The sequence below is a fragment of the Lissotriton helveticus genome, chromosome 4_1, assembly GCF_964261635.1.
Source record: "Lissotriton helveticus chromosome 4_1, aLisHel1.1, whole genome shotgun sequence".
Classification (NCBI taxonomy): Eukaryota; Metazoa; Chordata; class Amphibia; order Caudata; family Salamandridae; genus Lissotriton; species Lissotriton helveticus.
The window spans coordinates 40230882-40241608 of NC_136063.1; the positions used below are offsets into that span (position 1 = coordinate 40230882).

At 44.1% G+C, this 10727-nt stretch overlaps 1 long non-coding RNA gene across 1 annotated transcript; it reads right to left on the reverse strand.

Annotated features, from left to right (window-relative positions):
* Positions 1-4270: 4270 nt before the first annotated feature.
* Positions 4271-6995, reverse strand: LOC144826934 (uncharacterized). The gene is made up of 3 exons (XR_013609975.1): positions 6925-6995; positions 5290-5418; positions 4271-4355 (listed from the first exon to the last, which is right to left on the reverse strand). It is a non-coding gene; the product is annotated as an uncharacterized LOC144826934 (long non-coding RNA).
* Between the last annotated feature and the right edge of the window lie 3732 nt (positions 6996-10727).

The window sequence follows — 10727 nt, forward strand, 5'->3', positions numbered from 1 at the left end:
ACTGCTGTTAAAGCCATGACCATTGAGATGTGGCAATGGGACCTCATTAAATTCCTGACTGAGATGCTATTTCCTTTTGAGGTCTTCACATGTGCAGTCAGCAGGGAGGACTGTACTATGAGCCAAGCAATCCCATTGTTGTACATGCTTGAGCAAGAGCTGAAGGAGGTGTCTGAAACGTACGAAGGTGTGGAAGGAAAACGTGAAGCATGTAATTTAGCGAAGTCCTTAGCAAGCCGCTTATCTGAGAATACAAGGATTCAAAATAAGATTGTGTCACATCAACATTACATTACTGCCACAATTTTGGATCCACGGTACAAATTATTTGTGAACAGTAATGCAGTAATTCCTTTTTCAGAAGAGGATGTTTCCAAGTACAAAACTGTAATAGCCAAGGAAGCCACTGATTTAGAAAACGAACGGCTCTCAATTAGAGGCCTGCCAGTGTCAGCCCAGGACAGTGCAAGTACTACTGAGCATCCTACAGAGTCAAGTTCTTCTTCCCAGCATGCGAGCAGTGCGTTTGCTTCCCCGCAGTCACCAACACAAACAATAACACCAACCGCACCAACAGGATCTGATTCATCAGACACAAGCAAATAAATAGCTGCTTGGTTTCTACAGAAAGAGATGGGGAAGTCCGTTGCTGTCGCAAAGCAAAAAGAGGACGAGCAAACCAGAGCACCAATGAACATCGACCGGATGGTCCAGGCCCATTTGGATGACACAACAGAGGTGTTCATGGAGCAAAGCCCATTGGTGTATTGGTATAGGACAAGAAGCCAATGGCCACTGCTCAGCAGGCTGGTGATAAAGTATCTAGCTTGCCCTGTTGCAAGCGTCTCTTCTGAGCGTGTGTTCAGTGCTGCTGGTGCCATTGTGACTGTGAGAAGGACCAGTCTCTCGCCCAAAAGCGTGGAGAGGTTAACCATGATAAAAATGAACCAGCACTTGATACCACCAGACTACCAAGTCCGTGAATCAGAGCTGGAAGAGGAGAGCGAGTCTGAAGAAATAAGTATTGTGTTACAGGACCTACTTCTGTCAGAAGAGCCACCAGGGTTTGAGGACGAGCTCCTCTTCCCTGACAACTAGGCTTGGACATTGTTACATTTTCCCTTCCTTTATTTCTCCCTTCCTTAGTTATTTGTGTGTATCTGTCTTTCTGACTCAAACTTGAAAACCAACTCCATCTTCCTTTCTCTTTTAATTACCTATTGGAGTTGGACATCTGAGCATTTACTGTGCACTCCACTCATCAGAGTCCTGCTCCATCTTCCTGACTCACCCTAAATACATTTCCATCTTGCCATACTTTGGATGGAGATGGACAATAGTGCAATAATGTAGCCTCTAACAGTCCCTCCATAACAATTGAAAGGTACGTGACTAAAGCCATCTTCTGTTTTGTTTCCAATCTGAAATGCATCACTGTCTTAAGGCTACACCTCTGTCTGCAGGCATACACAACTCTTCAATGTCAGAACTTGAACAGGGCTCCAAAATTAAAGTAAACTCGTCATCACTTTCAGAAGGCTCTGCTGCATCTGTGATCTGACAGTCACAAAGAAGAGAAAGACAGGTATATGAAATAAATGATGCCATACATTGCATTGGCTGCTTGCTGACTCAGAGCAAATGTGCATGAAATCGAGTAGTTTCAAAGTGCTTGTGTCTCGCGTGATGGTCAATGTTTCCATGTTGTTTAATAATATGTATCCAATTGTACTCCTACTACTGCAGGTGCAGTCTGGACTTAATCGTAGTCACTCAATACATACTTAGTTGCTGTTTTTGGTCAGTTGGAGAACACGTACACGTGCCACACCGGATGATGATGTCAGTCAGTTTGATCAGAGATGAATGATGGAATATGTTCAGGAAGTGGAATACAAGGTAAACACACAACCAACCAAGAAGAAGCACAGCAGACCTAGGCTACATATGTGTGCAGTGGTGGAATGGAATAGTGGTATGATTGACATTGGCGCATTGATTTAGAATTACATTAATCACTTGCTTTGGAAATACTAGGTTGATGTATATGCCTTTTGTCTGAAACTCTGAAAAATTTAGGTAAATGGTCTTTGGGCCACAGACTCACAGCCCGGTGTTGTGGCCCTGTAACTGTTCTGTGCTGGCTCCTATCTTGTTGGTCTTTCTGATGACTGATGTGCAACTAGAAGAGTAGAGTTAATCAATGTATCCAATTAGCCTCAGTCTGAAAAAGTTCTCGCTCACGAGTCTTGTCTTTTTCGCACTACACCGTAATTGATTTCTATGTTTTCATTCTGTTAACTTATTTTGTAATACCCCATTTCTTCTTTCATCAAGACTTACAGGCCGGCCTTTCACCCAGCGCTACTATATACGTGGAGCAACAACTCACACTTACCTTACCAATCCTCCTCATCATTCTGCCAGAGGCGCCCAAGGATGATATAATCAATCAATCAGTCACAACAGTGTCCATGGAAGGGAGGAAAAAATGAATGACGAGATACAACTACACATTTGGCCCTGGATAATACATTAACTTTAGTATCATTTTCATATTTTTCTTTGATTCCTTTTTCCTCTTCATTTATTTTATGCTTGTGTTTGGTAATTGATTGTTCACTTAAAGTATCTCAATTTTGTTTGCTAGCTTTCAGCCCGCTACAACGGGTATTACGGTTTCTCAGAGGGCATACAGCCTAGGCAAAACTCATATCATTCATATCATAAGAAGTACTTCCTTTGAATTGTGTAGTAGTAGTTAAGTAATTACCACTTCTTATTAACCATCCAGTTAATGAAACCTTCAACGTGCATCCATTTCGTTGTTCTTACTTGACTTTACATTTATTGTGGAATTGTGGATCAGCAATCATCGTCTTCATTGTTTTGCTTGTTGTCTCCATGCGTACTGTTTTTCTTTGTCAAACCTTTCCCCAAACCCCCGTTCCCATCCATTCATCAAACCCTAACCCTCTTCCCCCGGGCTGTGTGTTTTTTATTGAAGTGTGATGTTACTACATTAAATATACACCAGCAATTGATCACACGCTTGCTGGGGCAGATGTGGTGAAACCAACACTAATAAAATCAAATGTCAACGAGGCAGGGCGAGGATCTTCTTCTGCTTGCCCACCCAAGCTCACTCTATGTAATAGTGTACAGGGCAATTAATTTCCCAAAGTGACCCAACGAATAAATGTAAATCATTGCTGGCATTGTTTGAATTTAATTTTAGAGCATGTACATTTACGATTTGTATTGTGTTTTAATGACTCAAACGCAACTACAGTTATCTTCTTCTACTTTTTCAGTCCCTGACACCATTGATTTCTTTGAGTTTGTTTAGCTGTTGCAATATTGTTTGTATTTTTGGTCCGTATTATGTACTGTAATTTTCTACTTCTCTCACATTCTTTCTCAGGCAAATGACTGTCTCTTTGTTTTTGTTTTCCAATGCTAGTGCCAGTGTCTAGGACTAGGACTCTACTCGACTACTATCACACAACCACGGCATATTCTCCGTTGTCTTGGGAAACCATGCAGCCCTTGCTGTGCCAAACGTAATCATCATCAATCACAGGTAAGAAGAGCAGTTTGCTGGGAGGTCTAATGGAGGAGAGGCTGCTAGTACTAATAGGACAAATGTTACTTTGAGTGAGGGGCACAGCATCTATCTGTTTGCATGTTACACATGTGGTCAGTTAATAAAGTATTTCAATCAAACACTGGCCGCTGCCCTGCATCTAGAGTAAACCTTGTGACGTACAACAGTAACCCCACCACAAAACAACATCATATCATATCTGTGTTAGTTGAAAATAAATAACATTTATTCATGTATAAAAATATCCTCTTATCCCCACCCTAACCCCAACCATAGTCCAAGTCCAAAGAATGTCCCACAAAAATAACCCCAACACCCAATTCCCACCCACCAACAAAAGTATTAAAAAAGGGGCAAATCAACAGGGTCCATTACAATTGGCGGGCTTTGAGGTGTTTGTCCACTAAAATCTTTACACGCTCCTCTAATTGGTCCTCCAGCTTGGCCACCCGGAGGAGAAGTTGTTGCCGAAATACACGGCACCTACATTTGCATCCATGCTGTGAGGGGGTGGCAGTTGTTGAATGGCGGCGGTGAGCGGCTGCCTGGCCGTGGCGCCGTACTCCTGCAGGTGGAGCCTTGCTGGGGCCACACGCATTGGAGGCAGCAGCTGCTGCCACCGCCTCTTCCTCCTCCTCAGCCTCAGCCACCAGCTTGTGGTACTCCTCCACAATGGCCTGCAGTTTCCTTTGCCGGGCCCTGGCTGCCAACTCCTTCCGTGATGGTTTTGAGGAAGGAGTAGGAGTATCTATAAAAAAAGAAACAGAATTGTAGCAAACTCTTCATAATGAATTCAACAGTACATAGTGGCTTTGTAGCACTATCAAGCGCAGTCCATACAATTGGTGTCAACTTTTAGTATCTATCTAATCTGTCCTCCTGCTTCCCCTGCCTGTAGCATGTGTTGAAGTTTTTTCCAACATTATACTTGCCCTAGTACTGGGTGGGCTTGAGTAAACATAAGAACAAAAGTCTTTTTTGTATCTCCTTTTATTTTTTCAAAGTAAGACTCTGCTTCCAGTGACAGTCTTCACCTATGATGAATACAAATACATTTAGGGGGCATCCACCCATTAAAATTAAATGTCTATCATTCTTTATTATCGGCTTAGCTGGTTTCACTTTCACCAGCAACCCAACCACCCATGCGTCCACTCCTTCCTTGCCTTGGGTTTCATTGACACAAACTCCGCTCATGATTCTTGCTCTCCACTGTATCCATGCACCCATATTCTTTTGCCCAACCAGGCCTGCATTTTCTTTGACCTTACAGTTCTACCCATCCTTTAACAACCCATGCATCCGATTCATATCAGCCATGTGAATGAACCTTCCAAAGTATCCTTCTATGGTAGTTAGTCTTATTATTACATCTCTGAGTCCTCCCTTCCTCCTTCCACCCTAGTTTACTTCTTTCCCTTTTTTTCAACACATGCCTCAAGGTCATCTGATCTGACTTTTAGTCTTCGCCATAAGTTTCACAGCTGAGTTGGAGTCTGATGGAAGAGGCCTTGTTTACTCAACTAAAACTGGTAATGCTACAACGGGTGTCTTCTTCAACCATTGTATATTGTCCAGTACAACTTAAAATTCATACTATCTTAATAAGTCTCATAGCACAGTGAGGAAAAGAATTTCCCCCATCCACCTAGTAATGCAAATAAGTAATGAATATAACTTACCACCGCCCACCGCTGAACTTTCCTCCCCCACTGATGCTCCTGCAGGTGCCGCATCCTCTGTCCCCTCCTGGATGGCAATCTCTTCGCCGCTGGCCCCGTCGGCACTGGTGGTTAGTATTGATTGTGCACCTATGAAATCAAGTACATCTTTTTAGATGCCTGCACACCTCCCCCTATTTTACTAGTTGTACTTTTTTAACCAGGAAGGAAGATTGAAAAAACAGTTACGTATAACATGAATCGTTGTGACAGTGTAACTAGTCCAAATTGCGTCCTAATGTACAGCAGTCACATTAGACAGAGTTTAGTTTTCATTTATTAGATGGTCCCTAGGGTCATCTAATCTACTCCTACTCTAGTCTTTGGAAAGTTAGCCTGAGCCATATAACCATTTTTAGATCCGTGTCTGCTGCTTTGCCCATGTTACCTCGCAGCTTGTTGCACAGTAAGAAAGACACCATTGAGGCCACATGAGTGTCGCATACAATTGACAAACCAGTATTGTTAGTCCCTGTTGCTTATCCATAATGTAATGTTGCACTTTTTGCCATGACTGCTAAAAACTGGCATAGTTTTATTCACTGTCTAACGTGCAACATTTTTCTCATAGGCAGATGAGAAGAGAAGATTGCTTTACGAAACAAGGGATTTGCAGAGCTTTCGAAAGATGCATGTGTAACCCACTTACAGTATACGTTCAACGGTGAGAGGTCTCCCACAATTCACACATGTCTCTATCGTGCACTAGATGTACAAAATGTACAGTGATGGTGGAGCAAGATGTTTTTCATGGAAATACTTACAAGTTACAACAATACGAAGCTTGTTATTAAAAAAATAAAGTTTTTGAACTTGCACGTAGACTCTGTGGTATATTATTTTCAGTGTCTGGGGTGTTGTGGAGTGAAACGAGTGAGTGAGCGAAAGGGTCTTCTTCTTCTTCTGTTCTGGGTTGTGTAATAAAATCATTGGGTATATCTAACTATCTTCGTGTGGGGGTCGGGAGTGGGACAAATAAATGACTATGACCAAGACACTTAGGTAGGTAGACTAGACGGTCATTGGATTATGGGTTCTTCTGACTGAGTTCTGTGACCAGGGGGTAAGGTCCAACCTCCCTATCACCAACATCAACAACATCCTAATTTCTTGTGCATAGTTCTGTATGTGTATGTGCAGAGAATAATAACCACAACAGTAGTAGAAGTATACTAACTGAACAAAAATTAGTAGGCAAACATCTGGTTGTGCATTTTTGTTGGTGGGAATTGACAAAGACTGGAGATTACAGAGGACAACACAAAAGACAGGAGTGGACCCAGTGCCTACAGCTATTCTATCACAGCTTTATTCAAAAGAATACCTTAACTAAAGAGTGGCCCACAGGGCAAGCTTAGCTACACACTGTCTAATAGTAGTAGCACAGAGAGTCTTGGGGCAGAGGCAGTTTGAAGGAACTGAAAGTCAGGGATGGCATTGGATAGTTAGTGACCCAAAATTTGGAAAACAAATTTAAGACCAAAGAAGGTTTTGCTAACATTGAATTAGGAAGGAGGATTAATCGGTTGGAAAAAATAAAGTGCGTTAAAAAGTTAGGGAAATATAATTGTTAAATATAAGCACTGTAGGACTTACTGGGGCCAGCAGCAGGATCCGCGGTAGAGGAGCGCTCCTCTTGTGGTTGTCCCGCCAACTCGGACCCCGTCTCCTTGCCCTTGGGTGGTGCTGATCATGTAAGAAATAATAAAGAAAGAGAAACATTAAGTGCTGTGAAACAAAGACCTCATTCAAAAATCCTCTCAGACATTTTAGGGAACAACAATTCCAATAAAATTGACTTCAAAGTATAAATGACTACTGGCTTGCAAGATCCACAGACTGTCTACTTATAGAACACTAATCAAATGTGCCATAAACATTCTGATTGCAGAATATACTAAGGAAGTCAGTACCACCTGACCTACAACACCTATTCAAGAATCCAGACGGGCCAATTGTTCAGTAAGTCGGCATTGCAATTTTATTTTTGCCCGCAAACATGCATAGATGATGAGATGGAGGACACATGCATAAATTTGTACATACACGTAATTGTTGGTTGCTTGCATCAGAACTGCTACTGACTCACCTGACCATGCTATTGCTGTGCTGCTAAGCCTACCACTCAGTAAACAAACTCAAACCGGTTTCAATGGAGGGGTGGGGTAAATAAGAACTAACTAAGCATTCAGTGACCGAGGAGGCGTCATGCAGACCGTTAAAAAAATATGAACTAATACTATCCATCCACCACTATTTCACTAAAGGACAGTGTAAGGACTAGACTCTAGCAATAGCATCAACTAACTTCAGTTCTCTAAAAACTCTAACATCAATAATCAGCAGTCCAAGCCAGCGCTAAGTTACAAACCAGTAAGAGAAGTGGCGAGCAGCACCTGTGTCATACAATAACAGAAGAATTTGAGACGGAATTAATCTGCAATGTAACTAAGCGCACCAGTAACTGTGTTACTTATTCGTCCAAGAATTATACACAATACTTATACTACTATAATATATATTAAATTATTAATATTACTAGCTACTCACCAAGCCCCGCGACTTCAACACCTAGCAGGTCCAACAGGTCCTGCTCCCTGTCCAGAATGTCTGCCCACCGGTGGGCCAGCTGCTGGTGGGTGCGCCGGATTTGCGAGCGACGGTACACTGCCCGGCGCACCTTCGCCCACCGGCGGTGACGCTCCTCTGGGAGGTAACCGGACCCTGGCCTGCCGCCTGCTGCCAAGGTCAAGGGTAGGTGGCGCTGCATGAAAAAAACCAGGGCGGCCACCTCCGCCTCCCCGAAAAGATTCCGGGCCAGCACCCCTGCAGGTCGCATTCTGCCGCAAGGCAGCCGGCTCTTCTTGGGCGCAGGCGCCTAGCCCTTCGAGATGGTTGTGCTCCCCTTTGCCATGGTTCTGGGGTGGAGGTGGAAAAGAAAAGTTAGAACAAAAGGAAAAAAAGTTAGGGGGAAGAAGTAGGAGCTTAAATGAAGAAGTAAAATAAAACAGTAGAAAAGCTAAAAAGAAAGGTGGAAAAGTAGAAATAAAATGCAAAAGACAGAGAGAAATAGATGAGAAGTAAGAAAAACTGTGAAAATAGGTAAAAGATTGAACAGATATAAGGTGGATAGAAAACTAGGCCCAGAACCATAGCATACAGTGTGAAAAACAAGATGGCCGCGCCCATCGCGACCACTTGGGTAAGTTCGCGCGCGATTTCACGCGAACACGCACTTTCTCAGTGTGAACAAGTAGTTGTGTTCCCGAACAAGACGTGCACCGCGCGAACGCGTTATTCACGACCCGGAAGAGGAAATAGGGGGCGCGGGCGGGCGGGACAATTGAAAAAACAAGATGGCCGCACCCATAGCCCAACCACATGGGTAAGGTCGCATGCTACAATCCCCCGAACACGCAGACAGCGCCCTGACCACGCACTATGCGCTCTCGAGCAAGAAAAACGGCTCGCGAACGGGACCAGCAAGCTACTACGCATGCTCGCGAAGCTCGCGTAGTGCGAGAACGTCTTCCCGTAGCTTTGCGTAGCGCGACTACGCGTACTACGCCCAGGGATACCTAAAAGGAAGGCTCCCGCAAAGCTTCCACTTATGGGTGATGAAGACGAACAAGAAGTGGTATCTTCTGCTGCTGATGAACAGTTTGACGATGACCCAGTCATCACAGTCGTCACTCCAGCCCCAGCAGGCATGCAGCAGACAGACATTTTAACCCTAGCCCGAATGGCTGCTGAGCGGGATATGGGCGGCGTGGCACTGGTACCACCAGCGTTAACTACAACACCAACACGACCTACAGCTTCCATCTTTTTTAGTCAGAAAGGCCGGCATGGACCTCCATCCAGCTCGACCTCAAGTAGTGGTGCTGTAAGTGAACAACAGAAACGAATTCAGCCACGCCCATCCTCCACTTCATCTGGCATTGAAAGTCAAAGTAGCACCTCCACCACCAGCAGACATCACCAGTCCGCAGTTTGGGACTTCTTTACTGTTAGCGCAAAGGCGGAAAATGTGGTCGTTTGTTCGATTTGCAAAACATCAGTTAGTCGGGGTAAGCTTGGTACCAACTATGGTACCGGAGGCCAGAGAGGTCATCTCAAGAAACACCACCCTATCCAGTGGCAAGCACACATGAGGAAGATCGAGGAAGGCAAAAGAAAAACAAATCCAAATGTATCCATTGATCTTGAATCTGATGATGACGAGAATCTGATTGTGCAGGGGGGAAGTGAAGAAGCAACAGACATTTTTTCTGGTATACCCAGTACCCGTGGCAGCAGCACTGCAGTGGTATCGCCCACGCCCTCTACCCCTGCAACATCTATGAGGCACACTAAGAGTGTTGGAGAGACACCAATGTGAAAAACTACGTCAATGGGCCTAACTGGTTTGAAGAGGTCATCATCATCATTATCACGTAAAATGATCCAGTCCACCAATGTTCTGGTCGGAAGTGCCATTTGAACGCAACCACCCAATAGTACGTCTGTATAACACGAAGCTGGCTAAAATGCTAGTGCTGGACCTTCTCCCTTTTTCTTTCGTGGAAGGGGTGGGGTTTCTAGAATTAGTGGCAACAGTCTGCCCTAAATGGAAGGTTCCTAGCCGGTCCTATTTTGCCAGAGTTGCGGTTCCAGCACTACATCAAGATGTGCTGGAGGTGATTGGGGGAGCTTTGCAGAAGAGTGCTGTTCACACTATCCACTTGACAACAGACATGTGGACCAGTTGCTAAGCCCTTGATTACATGTGCATCACTGCACACTGGGTCTCTTTTGCAGGGTCTTTTGCAGGGGTTAGAGACAAGTCAAGTGCAGTTGCTGACCTGGACACAGTTTTTCAAGCTTCTCGGAAACATGCAACATTAGCCATGTTTGCCATGGAGAAAAGTCATACTGCAAAAAACATTTTGTATGAGTTTCAAAGTAAGGTCTATGAATGGCTGCAACCAATAAATCACATAGTTGGTTATGTTTCCACGGATAATGGCAGTAATATAGTTAGGGCCATGCAGGACGGTGACTATTTCAGAGTGCCGTGTTTGGCGCACTGTATAAACCTGGTTGTTCAAGCTTTCTTGAAAACTAAACCCCAAGTCAAGAAGTTACTGTCTATGTGCCGAAGAATCTGCACACATTTCAGCCATTCTTTTAAGGCCCCGAAGCAGCTGAGGAGCGTTCAACATGTACGTAAAGTGCCAGTCAAAGGACTCATCCAGGAGGCGGCAACATGTTGGAACTCAACCTTTTCCATGCTTGAGCGTCTGTTTGAGCAGCGCATGGTAATCAATGACTATATCTATTGACCTGAGGCTAGAGTTTGAGGAATGGCAGCTAATTAAAAGCCTGACAGACATGCTTCGTCCTTTTGAGGTCTTCAC